This window comes from Palaemon carinicauda, chromosome 15, assembly GCF_036898095.1.
Source record: "Palaemon carinicauda isolate YSFRI2023 chromosome 15, ASM3689809v2, whole genome shotgun sequence".
Lineage (NCBI taxonomy): Eukaryota > Metazoa > Arthropoda > Malacostraca > Decapoda > Palaemonidae > Palaemon > Palaemon carinicauda.
Window position 1 is genome coordinate 25495258 of NC_090739.1, and position 7728 is coordinate 25502985.

General features: G+C 29.7%; 1 protein-coding gene across 2 annotated transcripts in view; it reads left to right on the forward strand.

The window, feature by feature from the left end:
• Nucleotides 1–622: 622 nt before the first annotated feature.
• The window catches only part of LOC137654527 (opioid-binding protein/cell adhesion molecule homolog), a 50134-nt gene continuing 43028 nt past the window's right edge, over nucleotides 623–7728 (forward strand). For both annotated transcript variants that reach the window (XM_068388234.1, XM_068388236.1), the window contains exon 1: nucleotides 623–1100. The gene's annotated coding sequence lies outside the window, so the exon portion shown is untranslated. The remainder of the gene's footprint in view (nucleotides 1101–7728) is intronic.

Genomic DNA, 7728 nt, shown 5'->3' on the forward strand with positions numbered 1-7728 from the left:
CGCAACATGGTGAGGTTACAGCGACAAAATGAACTAATGAATTTGAGCGGGACTCGAACCCGTTTGGTGTTCACTAGTCAGGGACGTTACCAGATCGCCGACCACAACCCTAATGATGTAGAAGTTTAGAGATTTTGGACAGCAATATGAAAGGGAACTGGAATAAAATGATAAAGAGGGGGCATAACTAAAGGCTGAATGGGTACTGCAAAGGCACTTAAGTAATGCCTACCGTACACTGCATTAGGTGCATTGGTGGCACTACCTTACCCGAAAGGATGATAATAGTGCCATTATGGATATATACTATAAGTCTACGGTAATTACCATTCGTATTTCAGTAACGTAAATTTTTGGCCTACATTTCATATTAGGCGAAAATGTAACATCGTTGACATCAGGATAAAATTGTAAATAGCATATAGCACACAGATAGCTATATACCAATTTCTTGAATCTGTTGAATAAAAATAAGTATAACAGCTACTTTTTACGTTAGCTTTCCGTCCATTTCACTTTAGAAAACGACCAAGGATCGTTACCGTCTCGTGAACTCTGGCAACTAGGCAGAAACGTCTCTACCTGGGCAGTCAGTCGGCCCAGTCTCCAGCAGCCTCAGTGTTATGTCAACGCTGGAATCGTGAGAGTGTACGACCTCGTTGCTCCTGTTCCTTCATCTTGCAGCAGTGCTCTTGAAAGACACACACAACTGTGCTGATTTCCTATATATGGCCACTTCACTGTATACCTAACAATGCCCTAGTAAAGGTACCTGTTATTAACATTTCAACCGATGGATAAGACGTCGCTGAAAAAGTTTTGGTGAACTTACGTGAGAAACTTCGCAGCGTTTCGGGTAGAAAAAATTCTTTTGTTTAGGACAAATTAATATCTATAAGTTGGACGCCATTCAAGTGACTGTTAATTATTCCCTTGTATTATCAATTTAAGAAAAATGAGATATTACGGACAGTCCCGAGTAATTAACGCTTGGATAACATAGTATGTCAGCGAGCGAGTCATTGCAAAGGCATTGGTGTTTGCGCCAAGTTTGCATAAAAAGACTGTTTGGAAACTGAGTTTTGAGGAACAACAAGAAGGTAAGACATTTGAACCGATTCTAGAGAATACTCTTAAAAATCGATTATTATTTGAATGGATTTCATACATTATGAATATAATTATAGTGTAATTCAAAATAAACTTAACTATAAATTATCGTAATTTATTTTTCAAAATAAGCTTGAGTAAAACTTACTTTTTATATGGGTTATGATTTATATGTAATTGTACTAATAGCACAAAATTATAAAGAAAATATATAGGATATTTTACGCTACACACAAACACATGTACACCTACATCTTGTTTAATATATATATATATATATATATATATATATATATATATATATATATATATATATATATATATATATATATATATATATATATATATATATATATATATATTGATGCATGTGTGGGTGGGTGTGCGTGTTAAGAGGGGCAGAGCTATCCGTTTGTTAATACTTTTATATAAAAGCGGATATATGTGCCCCAAAATAAAACCGACGAAAGAGCCATGAACTGCAATTTAAAGTAAATATATCTGACTAAAACAGAATTGTCTTTGCGGTAATTATGTGTAATTAATTAACACATAAAAAGTAAGTGTAGAATGATAGATGCGTAATAGAACTCCAATTAAAATACAGGATGAAAATTAATATATCTATATAAGTGTGTAATGATTAAGTTCTGTCAGTGATTCTGTATACTGAAGAACATATTACCTCGCGAACATATATAATCTGGCTTTCACATCCCGAAGAAGCAATAGTAAAGAAATGATCTTATGACCGAAAAGAACAGACAAAGTTACTAGATTATGATTGATTTACATCAAGAAAATAGATAATGATGAATGCCACCTCAATATCATTCACTTTTTCAGATAAGCTATATTCTAGTATTGTCTTCAAGAATAGAAGAAAATAAAAGAGAAAAGGCTAACGACATAAGAGTGAGATTGAAGATGGTGATATTATCATTGAATATTGTCATTGTGTTTCCTTTATTTTCCTTTGTATGTATAACGATGAAGACATGTTGATAAATAAGTAAACGTACTTACAAAATAATATACATACATACACAGAGTATATATATATATATATATATATATATATATATATATATATATATATATATATATATATATATATATATATGTATATGCCTAATCACGCATAATTAAATATTTTTTAGGTATGCATATCATGTATGTAAGTTTAGATACAGTTGTTCCTTAATTGTTTGACAATTTTACACATACATACATAAATACATACATACACATATATGTGGACATATCTGATATTTTTAGATATAAAAAAAAACGCATTAACTCTGCAGACATAAAATACCTTCTGGAGAATTGATTTTTATGACCTATAAAATAAGCTTATTTTACCACCATAGTCCTGCAAATCTGACGAGTAATTATTTATTCAAGGTTTTACCAGACAGATCACAGAAAGTCATCCGGATCACCATCGATTATTCATAGCTTAGTCGTCTTAGTTTGATCACATTAATGAATAATAAACTTATGCCAGCAATCGAATATATATATATATATATATATATATATATATATATATATATATATATATATATATATATATATATATATATATATATATATATATATATATATATATCATCATCATCAACTCCCATAGCTAGTCCACTGCATAACAAAGGCCTCAGACATGACCTTCCATTCCCTTCCGTCTACGGTCTTTCTCTGCTAATCTATACCAGCTAATTTTTTTAATAGCTCGTTAATCCATCGTCTTCTCTCCCCTCTCCGGCTTCGTTTACAATCTCTAAGGACCCATTTTGTTATCCTTAATGTCCATCTATTATTTGTCATTCTCCTTCTATCGCCTGCTTATGTCTATTTCCTTCTCTTACATGTTCAAATATCCTTTACACAAACACACACACACACACACACACCCGCACACACATAATATATATATATATATATATATATATATATATATATATATATATATATATATATATATATATATATATATATATATATATATGACTGTTTATATAATGGTAAAAAGTCAAACATTTTACTAATATTCTTCATAATAATTCATTTTCTCACTTATTATTATTATTATTATTATTATTATTATTATTATTATTATTATTACTTACTAAGCTACAACCCTAGTTGGAAAAGCAGGATGCTATAACCCCAGGGGCTCCAACCGGGAAAATAGCCCAGTGAGGAAAGGAAACAACGATATTTACTATTACTGCTTCTAATAACATTGAAAGAATGTATACACACTAAAGCTATAATACCAACATCATTATCTATGACATCAATAATTATAGTTTCCACGTTGATCAAAGTTAAATGTACTTGCACGCACTGAGTCCCAAAAACATAAATAAACACTGATCATTTACCCAACATGGTTCGAAGATTAATTAAAACGAACTGTTACTCTTCTGATATTTATTTTATTAAATGAGTTTATTTAATATTAACTTACGTATCGAGTCTATATGTTTTCTTGTGATGATTATATGCTTTATTATTAAAACTCCTAAGTTGAATTTCTTTTCAGTTTTTATCTCTAAAAAATTCATCGCTGTTTTTCTTTTTCATTTTGCACTGCCTAAATCAGAATTTCGATCTATTAGGTTAAGAAATATTTTCATTCTAGTTTTTTCCCATATTTGAAAGTTAAAAAGTTAAGATTTCATGTTTGTTCTCCAAATGTTCAAACCTGGATCGTAAAGTTCTTTTCTTTTCTATTGTATTATCTCGAAATAAGATAATATATACTTTTCTTACAATATTTCTCTGCTTAGATATCTTTGGTTTTCTTTTTATTGTGTTGACTCCAAAAATTTACGATATCTTAATATCTTTGTCAGTTTTCTTAGGTCATGAAATTCGAAATTTTTTCATTATTCTTATTTCATTTTCCTTTTCTAAGAAATTCTTTATTTTTCGTGCAGTGCAGTTCGTGGCGTTAGACTTATTTCCCAAGGTTGATATGAAAATAATAATTTCCAAGTCCTATATTTTTTTTCTATCAATCTAGAATTTCCTTGAAATGCAAACTATTTCATTCGTTCATTCGAAAAATAAACTTAGATAATTTAGTTTTATTATTTGATCTATTTATTCATTCTCACTTATTATTCTTCCCATAATCCAAAAAATCAATAAGTTCTCACCAATGGTTAATAAATCGATCTTTTCACTCTTTCCTTTACTTTTCCCTTAATTGTTTTGCAATTTCATTTATGGCATTAATAAGAGTAACTGCGTTTTCCATGAGCTAAAAAATGTGGAAGGGATCAATAAGTCTTCAAAAGATTTCACGGTTGGCTTCAGGCGAATGTAATTTCATGGGACTTTAGGTATTTACTCATATTTCACAAATGTTTTGCAAATATTCAACCTTAATGGGAAAGACCTTGGTCCAACAGCGGGAAAGAAATTATTTCACAACAAATGAAATTTCCCGATATACGAACCCATCAATTTGAGTGCACCATACCAAGAATAAATTGTATTTGGAAATAGAGGTGCTTTTGAAATACAGTTTTTCTCACCTAATGGATTAATTCATTTCATCGCAAGGTATTCTGGGGTGAGTTCCATTACACCCTGGACAATTGAAACAAAATGTAATTATTCATAGTTTCATGTAGTTTTTCCTTCTGTTCATCGAAAGAATGAAAGAAAGCAACGAGTCTTAAATTCAATTGATATTTGAAAAGAAATTCAGAATATAGTTTCACAAACATGGGCACTTAACGAGATGATTGCGCCACTGCCGTCCTTATACCTTTCTTAAAGGCAATTGGTTCGAACCCTGGACACGGTAAGAAACTTATCTTATCCAAGTTATTCCCAAGGTAACGTTCATTCAGTATCGCCGGATTATATTTGTGGCTCAAATTAAGTATAAAAAATTATCGGGTGATATATATATATATATATATATATATATATATATATATATATATATATATATATATATATATATATATATATATATATATATATGTGTGTGTGTGTGTGTGTGTGTGTGTGTGTGTGTGTGTTCGCGCACGCGTACGTGTGTGTGTGTGCATAAGGTTAAGTTTATCCAAATACTTCACTGCTGAGGTATATATATATATATATATATATATATATATATATATATATATATATATATATATTGTGTGTGTACATAAGGTTAAGTTTATCCAAATACTTCACTGCTGAGGTATATATATATATATATATATATATATATATATATATATATATATATATATATATATATATATATATATACCTCAGCAGTGAAGTATTTGGATAAACTTAACCTTATGTACACACACACACGTACGCGTGCGCGAACACACACACACACACACACACACACACACATATATATATATATATATATATATATATATATATATATATATATATATATATATATATATATATATATATATATATAAAACAATGAAATTGAATGATTAAGATCAAAATTTCGAACTATGTTTCCATTACTAATGAAAATTACGTAAAAAGTGATATGTTGAATCTAAGCAGGATAGATTTGTCACTTTGGATGCATTTAGCATAGAGATTAAAATATATTTTTCGTAACTTTCTTTCCCCACGTAGCGAGTAGAAAAAAACTAATGTTTTGAGTGATCTCCTGAGAAGAATAAACTAAAAGGTCAAATTATAATCAATATTGTTTTTAGTCGTAAACAATGACAACATTCTACTTTGTATCACACAGACTCCAACAACAAGAATGTCTCAGTGAATACAGTCACCTCTTTAAAACGTTAAATAGAAAATTAATATGGCAATTCTAATACATTGTCAGGCACGAATCCATGGAATATAATTTTAAGGGCAATATAATTTGATGATTATCATACGAATGAACATCATATTGCATGATACTGAGTTGAGTGTAACAGCCATTTGAGTGGGAGATTTATACATCTAATTACCCAACTTAGATCTTGTGAACATATGAAAACTTTCCAACAAACATTATAAACTTTCGACCGTCTTTCGTCACCTATTCAGAAGAAAAACATGTATTCACGAGTTGCCTTCTAAGAAATATTCTGCAAAATAACATAACAACTGGAGCATTGGAGAAAAAAATGACAACCTCTATGAAGTGTCATTTCTCAATAAATTCAACAAATCCTTTCAGCAATTATCAATATTAAAGTAATCGTATTAATCTTTCTGAAGAACATTGGGAATTAACACTAAAAGTTTGAACTTTTATATTGTGATTGGATTTGTAATGTTTCCTCTTAGACTTAAATAAAAATAGGTTGTAATTCAAATAAAATTCAGATAGTTGAAGATCCATCAGCTTAAGAATGAAAATTTTTGGATGCCATAATTAAAATGAAATTTATTCTATCTTTGATGTATAGGTTTATATGCATAAGTTAATTTGCATAATTTCCTCAGCACAAAATATCTTTAATTAGCATAAGGCCTTCGTTAATTCTGTAGCATGGTTGCCTTTTATCATAATAAGATTTCAAAATGCAGACGGCAGCTCCCGACGAGACTAACATTTTATGAACAATAATCGTAAAATGATTTTGAGACCTTAAGGGAATTTTACGCTGCCGTTATTGAAATTTTTATATCTTCTCGATCATAATGAATACCGATTTTAGAAATATATCTTTCAAAGTCTTCAGGAAAAAAACATTAATATTAGTTTCACGTATCATTATAAGGACTTTAGAAATAGTTTGAGTTTGTTTCTATTTTTAAATTGAAATTTAGATTGTCTCATCTGGAAAAAAATTAGCTTAAACAGCCAAATTGAATAAAATACCTCACATACACAGACAGTGTATTTGACAAGATTTAAAATTCATTGCATGGTGATATTCGTTATACATCAACTAGACTACATTACTGATCTATACTATCAAGAAATTTTAGATGGTCAATGATTAACATATCCATTACTTTCTTATTTCTCCTAAATCCCTTTTAGAGTATTCTAGGAATCCTTCTGAGCTATTAGAAAAAGTTGAAAGGATTTGATAACAGACATATTTTTGGGCTATTTAAAATGAAAAAAAAAAAAAAATTAGGTGCAATTTAGCTACGATATAAATATGAATATATACAGAAATTTTTTTAAAGTGTTATCTCACCATGAAATAATATAAATGGTTCTTTTCCAATTCAGAAATTTCCATAAGATTTTTAAAAGAAGAACAACATAGACCTCATTGCATTCAAAATTTCCCTCTGAATAGAGAGCTAAGCCTCTTTTCCTTTAGGGAAACAAATAAACACTTGAAATATGACATTACCGGTTACAGATGAACACAGTCAACTTAGAATGAACAAAATTCGGTATAGAAAACAGAGTTCGTTAGAGCCTCCAAGAATTAGCTACAGACGAACACTATCAACTCAGCATTTACCTTAACCTGCTACAAACACTGTTTGGAAAAACTGCCCCAGGATCCCCAACAAACAAATGCTCCATTTAAAATTTTCCACAATCCGCTACAGAGTTGTAGTCAACTTTCTTACAATCCAAATCCACTAAAGATAAATAAAAACAATAACTTATCATACTGATGTTTGAGGAACAACACTAAAACCCGC